We start from the raw sequence: 11,515 nt of genomic DNA on the forward strand, positions 1-11,515 counted from the left end.
TGCAAAATACACTTCGGCTTAAGGGCTGGAGAGAAATCTTCTCCGAAAGCAGCAACTCTGCTGAGCAGCCTGGTGCTGCTGATTATATAGTGCAACTTGAAATGATCTCAGCCGGTGGAATATTAATCAAATCAATCAGGGTTGACAAATGAGAAATATTTGAGGGAAGGTGGTAATTTACAACTTTGTTATTAGTTAAGAATCTCCCGCCTTGTAAGAGTAATTAATAACTCCTGGATGGGAACAATTTGGAGACGGCAAGAAGACAGCGTCTTGAAATAACGCAGGATAAAGAGAGGGGTTGAGAAGCGAACTGCGCCTCCGTGAAAGAGAAATTGCAAATTATTTTTTTAAAAAAGATGTCTACAGGGGCATTATAGATATAATACGTATATAATGTATACACACGTATAAATATGGCATAAGCAGCGAGAGGGCGAGGGAGACTAGACAGGAGATAAGTACTGAAAAATAAATGAAAACATCGATTCGTGTGGTCACATCTCCCATCCAAAAACCAGGCGCAACGTTGGATTTCAAAGTACTTCAAAGAATTTATACCCAATATGCAAAAGTGCGAGTCAGAAACCAAAGGAGTGACTCCAAATTGATTTGAGAAATGTATTTTTCCCCCACCCACTCATTCACCCCCCCAACTCTCTCCAATGCCTGATAAATGTGAAGACCCCTTTTCTCCCCATCGCCGGCTCAGATGGGAAAACTCAATTGTCTGTAATGTTTATAGTGTTAACCCTACTTATCTGCAGAACCCTCCCCTCCCCACCCCTCCCTTTTCACTTTCCATAGACACACATCGATTATTAGACTGTATGGCCCCCCCTCCTTTTCCACAACCCCACCCTCAACAACTGACCAAAATAATGACTTGTTGGAAAACTATAAATCATTTTCGTGTTTGAATCCCTGAAGACTCTATTTAAGTAAATAGGCTTACTGTGAAACAATGCATAGATCCAAGTCCTTCTCCGGATTGCTTCCAAATGCTGCCGCCTCCAAAACTTTTATTTACAAGAGAGGAAGAGGAAGAAGAAGAAGGGGAAGAAAAAAAAAAAACCCAACCAACTTTGGCAAACTTTATCTCTTCTTTATTATAAGCTTCAGCCTTGCCTTGGTAAGCCCCAGCCTGTTCTACAAAAGGTGGCTAGAGATTGAGATTTATTGGTTTCCAAATGAAAAGATTCATTCGATATAAGAGGTTAACTCAAAGTTCCTTAAACCGTGACTAGCATTGGCAAGGAGCTTTGCCTAGTCAGCACAAAGGCAGTTCAAAGAAACCTTTAAAAATACACACAGATATACATACACACAAACACACTCTCACACTTTAGCCTCAACTGCAATTTTCTTTTCATTTTTGTTTCTTTCTGCCATTACAAAGCCCTGAGCCCCTTTGTAGGTAGCTGGAGGGTTTTTTTTTTTTTTCTCTCCAAGCTGAACTTTGCCATTTTGGTGTTGACCAACCCCCTTTTCTTTTGCAACCAGTGAATGAAAAGACTCAAGAAAAAAAAAAAAGATTAAGAAGTAAACGGGGTGAGCAAAAAAAAAAATCCTTCTACTTTATAGCGAGTAGAACAACGTTTAAAAATAATCCAACCCTAAAGAAACCCCCAAATCCGTACAAAGAGGGGGGGTTAGGCGAGGTGACTCAGGGGAGAGAACGGCAGCCCCACGCTGCTGGGGGCGCTTGAAGCGGGGATTTGGGGTGCTGTCACGACACATGTGCGTGTCCGTGCGTCCGTCCGCGTGTCCGTGGCCGGCCGGGAGCCGCACACAGCGGCAGGCGGGCTCCGGGCTGGAGGGCTCGGTCCTGCGTGTGGAGCCTGAGCTATGGAAATGGTAATGAGGGAAAATTAACCCGGCCGTTTGTTACATTGCAGAGAGATCAATGCATGACCCAGGGCTGAGGGATAGCTTACTTCTGTGGGGAAGATATGAGATAATCGCTCTGAAACACACTGGTGGCGAGGACAAACAGGGAGCCATTTGAATATCGCCTTTAATAATAATAATAACAATAACAATAATAATAACAATAATCCTCTCGCCGGAGCCTTGCTAGGAGATAAAGAGCGGAGGGGGTTTGCGGGCTGTGCAGCGCTGGCGGGGTGCGGGGGCTCCGGCCGGGGACGCCCCGGGGGCCGATGCGGGGCCGGGGCGGCGGGAAGCGGCCTCCCCGCGGGGGCTGCGCGGGGCAGCCCCGCCGCCTCCCGGGGGCTGCCAGCTTCCAGCAGCCCCGCTCGGAAGGGAGGAGGGAGGGCACGTCGGGGCTGCGGGGACGGTGGAGCGGGGAGAAGCTGACCTTTCTGGGATTGAATGTTTTTCAGTGAAACCTCGAAATAAAACATGAGAAGATGAAGGGGTTGGACAAATTCAGCTGGAGGAGAGAGAGCGAGCTGCTGTCTTAAAAGCAGCCAGCGGAGGCTAATGAGACCTTTGGGGTAGGAATAGTGTACTTCTTTCTTTCCCCCCCCCCTCCCCTTTTAAGTAACACATCAGTAAATCCACAAAACTGGAAATAGTGACAGTGCAAAATGAATCATCCTCCTATAAAGGGAATAGGAAGTACAAAACAGGAGCGGGCAAGGGGGTGTCTATCAGGCGTGGATCATAATAAAAATATCATTTTTAAAAGGCAGCTGAAGAAGGTAGCAAGGTTCTCCCCCTGTTTCAGGAGACAATATGGGCAGCGTGATGTGCTCTGACCTGCCTCCTGTTGTACAAGTTCGCTGTTGGCTTCAACGAGGGAAAGATCGAGTTTAATCTGAATAAAGTCCAGCAAACTTTGCTGGATGGCAGCCCTTCTTCTGCCTCCTCCCTTGAGCTTCATTCAGAGTCAGTGTAAAACTAGTCTGGCTGTCCAATATCTCTTTTAAGGCTTTTCCCGTAAGATATTTCGCATATGCTTCTCCCAGATAATAATAATAATAATAATAATTATTATTATTATTATTATTGTTATTATTGTTATTATTATGGGGCCCCCCTCTTTTTTTTCAGTTTCTTTTTAAGGCTAAGAGCAACTGGGAGCCGAGAGGATGAAATTTTAGGTCACTGCCCAGCTAAATTCCAGGGGTCGTTAATTAGTAATGTTGCAGGAGTTAAGGCAGAAACTTCTTGGCTGAGATTAGATTATGTAGGAAGGAAAACCTGCGAGTGGACTCCATTACATCTACAAGCGGTGGCGACTTTCTCGTCCAGAAAAACAAACGTTGCAAAGAATAGGGACAGACAATGATCTGTGGGGAAGAAACGGAGGGCGAATGGGGAGCTGCCCCACTCCCACGGCGAACCACAGCTCCCAGAAAAGCGGTGTGGAAAAGCCTCTCGGGCAAGGGAAAAAAATGGGGAAGGGGGGAAGATCGCACTTGAGATGACTAAAGAGTTGGTGATCAAGGGACGAGAGCGGCTGGTGAAGCCGCTTTCAAAATTAGGATTATCTTTAAACCTGGGAATTAAGAGTGGCTGAATCTGGCTTCGCCTGCGGGGCGGTAGTTTGTGGGTAGCGGAGGATAAAGTTTTAACCCTAGTACCTGTCAAATAGCAATAGTCACCGGAATGGTTAAAAAGACACTGGGAAGAATCAAACGGGGAGGGGGGGGAACTCACATCAAATCGCGAAGCTGCCCAAAAAGCCCGAAAGGGAACGAGCAGGGGAACGCACGGGAAAAGGGAGAGAAAAATGGTTCTGTGATGCCTCGATATTCCGACAGGAATAAATGCAAAATGAGAAATCGGAGAAGCGAGCCTGTGCAGCCTGTCTGGTCTATATAGCAGGGACTTTAAAAATTACATCTGGAGCAGAGCTGTCCTTGGCCGGCCGGTTTTACACTTTGATATATATATATATATTAGCAACAAGTATCCAAGGATCTAAACTAATTGATTCTGGAGTTTCTTGGAACTTATCCAAAGAGCAATATAGTTTTAATTGTATGTTGCTTAAAACTCCATTTCTCGAACAGTGTGAAACAAGTCATAAAAGTCACTAAGCTTACCACTGGTTTTTCCCCCACCCATAAATACTCAGCCGCCACCCGCAATTCTCTCCTAATACTCCTAAGGGCTGCAAAAATAATTTCGAAGACATGCAACTACACCATAAACTTGGAAACTGATAGTCCATTTAAACTGATTTAGAAGGCACTCCTCATTTTATTCTTTAGGGGAAAAAGAAAAAAAAAATAAAGACACCCTCCCAACTATTTCTATTTACCCACGAGCAAGAAAGATTTCAAAATGTGATTTTAAACCTGAACAATAGTGTTCCAGTCCGGCTACGGGGGTAGAACTCGGTTACTGTGCAAAGTATTTGGGTGGAGATAAAAAGGCCTGTAAAGTTTATATACATTTCTCTTTTCCTCATCCCTCACTTGGAAACTCAGCCAGCAGCATCCCTAGCTAATCAGCCAGAACCATCCCCAAAAGCGAACTTTTTTCTTTTTTCAATTAACAACAATATATTTTCATCATTAGAGGCCGTGGCTATAAATATCTATTTCTTTTTTGAAAAAAAAAAAAAAAAAAAACAACCGACAGAAGAGTCACTGCCTCCCCCTCCTCTTTCCCCGCACACCCACACTTTTCGTGTCTAAAATTAGCAGGAAAACTATGCACTGGAGAGAAAGTGCGATGCAGCTAAGGCAGGGAGGCTTCATTAGTTCCTGCAAAGGCTTGGGTTGGAGTTGGGGCCGGAGAGCCAGCCATCAAAGGAAGCCAACTGCATCTTTGCAGGTCATTTTGGCGCTTCAGAGAGCGATTCAGGCTGGAAATCTGTAAAATCCACGCAAACCTTTCTCCTCTCGCTACTAGGCACCCTTTGACACAGTTGTATTGAAGTTGGGGCTGGAAGGTCCTTGGAGGTCTCTGAGTGTGACAGTACTTAGAATAGCGGGTAGATGGCACAATTTTCTAACATTTAGAGAGAAGAACCCACGCTGGGAGCAATAAGTCCATTTAAAAGCCCTTTATTTAAAAGGAACAAAGATAACTGACAAACAAAGTACAGAGACATCTCAATGAAATTTCTAGAGAAGAATAAAAAACTCTCTGCAAAGGAAAACACAAGTTCTCGGGTTTATTTATTGTTATTTTAAGTACAATACCGAAATCAAATCAAATCAAATTAAATTAAAATATAGATATATCTAACAAGCTCCTGGAAGCGCGGATGTTTAAATCTGGGATCCAGGATAGTAAAATACGAGCAGCTATTTGAAAGGAAGGAAATTCAGAAAATAGGGTTAATGCTTCAGAATGAACACAGCTCTTGCATGCCCGTTGTTTAAAGGACTCCATCAAATCAGCACATGATTTTTTTTTTTTTTCCCAAGGAGAATCGGAGAAAGATGTGGTCAAGGGGGGAAATAAGACTAGGGAAGGGGAGGGGGGAGGAGAAATCTGAGGTTAGCAGCTACTTTCTAGGAAAGGGAAATAATCTTAAGGGCGCTATGTGGCTGCATTTCAGTAATTTTTTTTTAACAGTGCTGAATTCAACAATGAATGGTGGTTCTTTCTGAGTTCATTCCTTTTATTCGCATACAGGCTAATGGGTAGGGTTCAAAGCAAGGGCTAAGAAAAAGGAGAGAGAAATTTCAGCAGAGGTGGGCAGCATCTCTCCGGGGCGGTGTGGCTCCGAAGAGCCGCTCGCAAGCACTTAGGAAGCGACACACAGATAATTCGGAGACAATTTCCCCCCCTTTTATCATCCATCTTGGACTCCGAAACTCGACGACTTTTGATACCGAATACACATATCGTCGACATTTTGGGGCTGAAGGAAAAGAAATAAGTGAAGGGGGGTTGGGGCTGGGGGGAGAGAGAAGGGAGAGGGTGATGCTGAGAAACCAGGCATTGATCCGGGTTTGATGGAGTCTGGGAGCTTCCACTAGCAATAAGCAGGCAAACGCTCCCAAAACAGAGACAGACACATGCTCCCAGCTCACTGATTATGTTAAAAAGGGGGGAAATAAAAGGAGGACGGGGGTAGGAAAAAAAAAAAAGAAAAGAAAAGAAAAAGCGACTAAAAAAAAAAAAAGGCAATAAGCGGTACGTTCCCTCGAATCTGTGGTGCTGTAAAGAAATCAGTTTCCGTATAAATGATTGTATTTGGGTGGGTGCTTTTCCGACTTATTTGTTGAGTAAATCTCTCTCACTGCGCTGAAGGCGAATCCCTGTTGATAAATCCATCATTACCGTTTGGATACAGGGAGACAGCAGCGCCACTAAATTTATCTTACATTTGTAGCGCTTTAATAGACATTTATTAAATGCTTTTAGGGAGAGACATGGGGCGCCTGATTACATCCTAGTTATAGATAGAACATAAAGACACACGTTAACAGCAATTTACAAGAAGGGGGGGGGAAAGAATAAAGAAAAGAAAACAAAAGAAAAGGCAAAGTTTGGGAGTAAAGCTGCTGGGAAACAGTCAGTGTGCTCTTCTCCATAAGGCCGCTAAACACCAGCTTTTTCTCCCGCGTTTCTCAGAATATTAATCGTGCCCTATATATGTGTGTGCATGTATACATATAGAGAGTATATGACATACACCCGCATACGCGCAGATGCGTGCGCATGGATCAAACAGGGCGACGCGTATTTCTGTTCCGTTCACCAACACATCAGAATACAGGACAGCATTTACAATAGATTCATCACCCTCTTTCACACTCGCCCTCCACCCCCTTACCACCACCACCACCACCACCACCCCCCCCGCCGGCTTTTAACTCTAATTTCAATCTTCTTCAACTGGAGAATCTCCAGGGACCTGGGCAAACTTGTGTAAAATAGTTAAACCAAGCGTGTTTCAAAGAGGATCGCGGAGTTCCTCTTCCTGCCTTAATAAACCGAAAGGCCCAGTTCAAAGAAAACACACTGGAATCAAAATTCAAAATATCTCAGGACTCACAGGGGTAGAGCAGGCTCGGAGCAATGTACGCACTTTCACGCGTTGGTGGGCACGTAGTGACAAACATTTCGCCCCGCTTTTTGTGTGTGTGGAAATCCTTCCTCTGGGCTTTTTCTCACTTTCTCTTATATATATATATTTAAACCTATTTTTCTTAAAAAAAAAAAAATAAAAAAATCCCTTCCTCCACTGTCTCTCAGGTACATTCTTAAAGCCACCTCCTGCTTTTATTAAGTCAACCCGCTCCTGGAGAGATCTGAGGGATCTGGGGTTCACGCCGCTCGCCGCCCAGCGCCCCGCAGCGCCCCGCACCGCGCAACCTCCGCCTCGGGAGCAGCTATTTCTTTATGATTTTTTTTTTTTCCCTCGGATGTCTTGCGAGGATCGCCCCTGCGTTATCTTCCCACCACCCGAGTCACGCCAAGGACAGCACCGCCCGGATTTCACATCTAGCTCGGAGCTTATCCTCCTCTAATACCCCGCGGGTCGCCTTTCGCGGGGGGACGGGGAGACACACACACGCGCGCACATCCACACAAGCACAGGGTTGGCTCCCCGCACCTCCAGGAAACAAACAAACAAACAAAAATACCACGCGAAACCTTCCCCCCGCCTCTGCCCTTATTCAAGAACACTTCTTCTATCTAAAAGTTTCCAAAAGAAAATAAATACAAGTGACACTGTGCTGGGGAAAAGCTCATTAGTTCGTTGTCCAGCTCTAATAAAAGAACAGAAGTGCAAATTATAGAGTTCAGCTTCAACACACGCTCTGTCAACTAAAATCAACCGAGTGCAGGCTTGATTCAAATAGCTGCGAAGTTGGTCCGCAATTCAAAACCACCTTCCCCCTCCTCCCTTCCCCTTCCCACCCCACCTCCACCCTCCGCCCCGCCGCAGGGACATTTGGTTGGAAAAATATTGTTCCAAGGAAGGTAAAGATAAAGCTTAACATTAGGAAGAGAAGTGCGCAAACTCATTTCCCCATCGGTAATCCCAATAAAACGAGCGTGGTGCTTCGCTGGGAAGAGCTGGGGTAGGGTCTGGGGGGGGGGGGGGGTGGGGTGGGAGGAGGGACAGGACTCCTGAAATAACATCTTCTTTCCAGCAAGGTAGAAGAAGAAACGGCCCCTTTGTTTTGATAATTAGCTAAGCCCAAACTAGGAAAGCAGATGTGTTTGCTTAGCTAATCATAAGACAAGTTTCTTTCAAAGAACTTCATTGAGCGATTGCAATTGTGAAGGAAGGAGAAGGATTTCATTTGCCTCTCCCTTGTCTCCCACCCCCCCTCTATTTTTATTAATTTTTATAATCTAATTTTCTTCTAATATGATATAAACGCTTCCGATTACCTAGGTGGGAAGAAGGCAAGCCCTCCTCAGCGGAGCCCCGGGCTCGCCCCCCGAGCCGCACAGCCACCCCGAGCTCTCCCTGCTGCACGTTACCACGCCAGATCTGTTGACATTTTACTGGGGGGGGGGGGGGGGGGGAATGGGGAGGGGGAGGGGGGGATGGGTAGAGAGAGGGGGGAAAAAAGAGAAGGGGGGAAAAAATAAAGTTTTAATGACATGTATGACATATTAAATTAGGCAGTTTTACAATTGGGTTTGAATGCGATGCTAACTGATTACAACTGTGTTATCAAAAGGGTGATAAGATTTATAACTTCGCGAGCACAAGCCTCTCCTCTTAATGACAATAGATGTTCAATAGCAGAAATCTGGTTTCTATTTTCCAAGAAGAGACGCTGTGTGTCTCCGTTGCCCCTTTATTACCGCAGGATTCAAGATCCTCTCTAAAACAGCTTGGCACTTGGAAATCCGCAGGCCAGGAATACCTTTATGGTCCCTATTAACTACTGTGTTATTTACACTTTCGCTGGTGCTTCTCACCCGATACCCGCATCCCATACGGCGGCGAACACAGCCTCTCTCCTTGCCTTTCGCCGGGTGTTTTGGGTTTATATTTTGCATTTCTTTCCTTTACAAAAGGGAAAAAAAGAAGGGGGTGGGGGGGAGAGGAAAAAATAAACCCCACAGCGCTGTCTCTTACACCCCTCTCCTCCCCAGCTCCCTAAACCAACACATTAAGCAAACTTTAAAAACTGGGTTCCTATTACAAAGCAGCGCCCAGGACTAACTGCTTTAAAATTACTGCATAATTAGATTTAGTTGAATTTCACCATTAATTAGGCAGCCGCACTGCGGGGAGCCTTTGAAATCTGAGAAAATGGGAAAAATCATCTGAAGCACGTTTTTTAAACCCAACTTCAATAAATCCTGACAAGGCCTGATTTTCTCCGTGTATCTCTTTCCATTCTACAAAGCAAAGCGAAGCGAGCACGATCCCCAGGACCCACTAAAGTTTTAATTAAAAAAAAAAAAAAAGAATACAAATAAAATCCATCTCCATTTCTACATCCCGCTCGTTATCGGCGGCGGCGGTTACGGAGCGCCTCGAAACATCCCCCCTTTCTTTTTCCTTCCCTTTTCCTGCCTTTCTCGCTTTCCCTTGGCTCTCTTTATTTTTCCCCCCCTGCTTTTTAAGGCACCTTCCCGAGGATCCCGCTGGCTCTGCAGGCGCAGACCCTAAATATAACACCCCGGGGTAGGTCTGACTCCGCTTCAATGGCCATTGAGCCGCGCTCGCACGGGGGGGAAGATGCTTCCACAGGTCATTTACATGCAGATGGGATCCCGGCTGCGGGGGAAGCTGCGCCCGGCGGCCCCGGCAGCCCTTCCCGCCGGCCGGCCCGGCGCCCCCCGGGCGCTGCCCGCCGCGGGGACCCCGCGGGAGCGGGGGGAGGCGCGGCCCCCCCCGGCTGCGGGCGGGCGCCGGCAGGGCCGGGACGCCATGTTGGCTGAGCTCATCCGACCCCGCCGCGGACTTTCCCACGCGTCGCCCCCGCGGCCGCGGAGCGCTCCGCGGGCCCCCCCGCGCGCTCCCCTCCCACCCACTCACCCACCCACCACCACCCTCCCTCCCACACACCCATCCCCCCCGCCCCTTCCCCGGCCGCCGGCGGCGCGGCCCCACGGGCGAGCCCCGCGGGCTGCGGGGGCTGCCCGGCCGCGCCAGCCCCACGGGCGGGCTGGCACCGCCCGCCAAGCGCCTCCTCTCTCGCCCCAACCCTCCGCTTTTGTCTGAACTTGGGAGAGCCGCCTCCTCCCCTCCGCGCCCCCTCCGCGCCCCCTCCGCGCCCGGCGGCCCCCCGCCCCCCGCCGCCGCTCTCCCGGCGGGGTCGGGGGAGGTTTGGGGAGAGCGGCGGCGGGGAGGGAGGAGGAGGAGGAGGAAGAGGGGGTGTGTGTGTGAAGAAGACCTTTCCCGAGATGGGGTTGGCACCGCGGGCGGCTCCGCAGCTCTCGCTGTCGTTCCGGGTCGCCTTTGGGTCTTTCCCCGCCCGTCCCCGGCAGGGGTGGTGGGGAAGGAACGGAGCGAACTACGATCAGATTAAAGGAAAAATAAAAGGGAGGGTTGGGAAGGGGGGGAACCGCAAGGAAAAAAAATAAATTAGAGACTTAAAGGGAAAGAGTCGCCATGTTTAGCAGCTTTTTTTTTTTTCCTTTAAAAAAAAAAAATCTCCTCAATTCCACATAGAACAAGCTTCTCGATCCCAACCCTCCTCTTTTGTCCAATTCAATCTTTGGATAGATCTTTTGTTCTAACTCAGCATGAAAAGAAAAACTTTCTTTAAATGCTATAAACTTAAAACTAACTGAAGTCCCTAAACAAATCCTCCTCTGAGCATTCCAAGCATATATACATGGGGCTTGTGTGTGCGTGTGTGTGTGCGTGTGTGTGTGTGTGTTTTTATTTAACCCTGGTGCATTTTCTGTTTACTGTTATTCTCTGTGAACCAAAGCTCGCTGCAAGAAACTTATAAATACAGAGATAGCTTACAGGCTTTAAAACATAAAAAGCAGAGAATGTTTTGGATTTGAAAATCATAAATTATAATTTAATGCCAATAACAATTTACAACAAATGGTTGTTTACAATAAACTAACACAAAACAAACAAGTCAAGATCCTGTGTTCTTAGTAAGCATAAAAACTTCACACACACACACTCACATGGATAGCACTTGCAATAGAAAAAGCTAAATCTAGAGGTCAGCAATCCCCTGCAATAATAGTATATTTATATATTTATATATATTTATATATTTATAGAAAAGGAGCCATGATTCCGATGTAAAACTCTGCTCAAATTCACAGTCATACGCCCCTCAGCCCCCAGTACAGATGTGTCTAACTGGAACACACTAAAGATCAGGGTTTAATCGACTTTACAGAATGATCTCTCTCCCTCCCTCTCTCCCTTTTTGTGAAACCACAACATGGTGTAGTTACGTGTGGTAAAAAGGGAGAGGGGGAAGCCTCAGACAAGAACAAAATTGCAAGCTTTCACATACAAAGCATCTGCTATAGACCAAGGGGAGGGCGGGGGGGGGGGGAGAGAATGGGGGTGGTGGTGGGGGAATGACACGCACACACACGCACACACAAAACAAAATATCAACCCCTTGCAAAACCACATCATCTTGCCTTCCTTCAGGTTTGGGGGGGGGGGTTTTGCCTGCTCGGG

At 47.0% G+C, this 11,515-nt stretch overlaps 2 long non-coding RNA genes across 2 annotated transcripts; one reads left to right on the forward strand and one right to left on the reverse strand.

Moving 5' to 3' along the window:
- The first annotated feature begins 1,567 nt into the window (after positions 1-1,567).
- LOC135314265 (uncharacterized) lies at positions 1,568-8,375 on the forward strand. Its single transcript, XR_010373708.1, has 3 exons — positions 1,568-1,857; positions 2,346-2,459; positions 8,285-8,375. It is a non-coding gene; the product is annotated as an uncharacterized LOC135314265 (long non-coding RNA).
- On the reverse strand, positions 4,970-9,815 carry LOC135314266 (uncharacterized). Its single transcript, XR_010373709.1, has 3 exons — positions 8,821-9,815; positions 8,281-8,397; positions 4,970-5,791 (listed from the first exon to the last, which is right to left on the reverse strand). It is a non-coding gene; the product is annotated as an uncharacterized LOC135314266 (long non-coding RNA).
- Between the last annotated feature and the right edge of the window lie 1,700 nt (positions 9,816-11,515).

Source organism: Phalacrocorax carbo, chromosome 7 (genome assembly GCF_963921805.1).
Source record: "Phalacrocorax carbo chromosome 7, bPhaCar2.1, whole genome shotgun sequence".
NCBI lineage: Eukaryota > Metazoa > Chordata > Aves > Suliformes > Phalacrocoracidae > Phalacrocorax > Phalacrocorax carbo.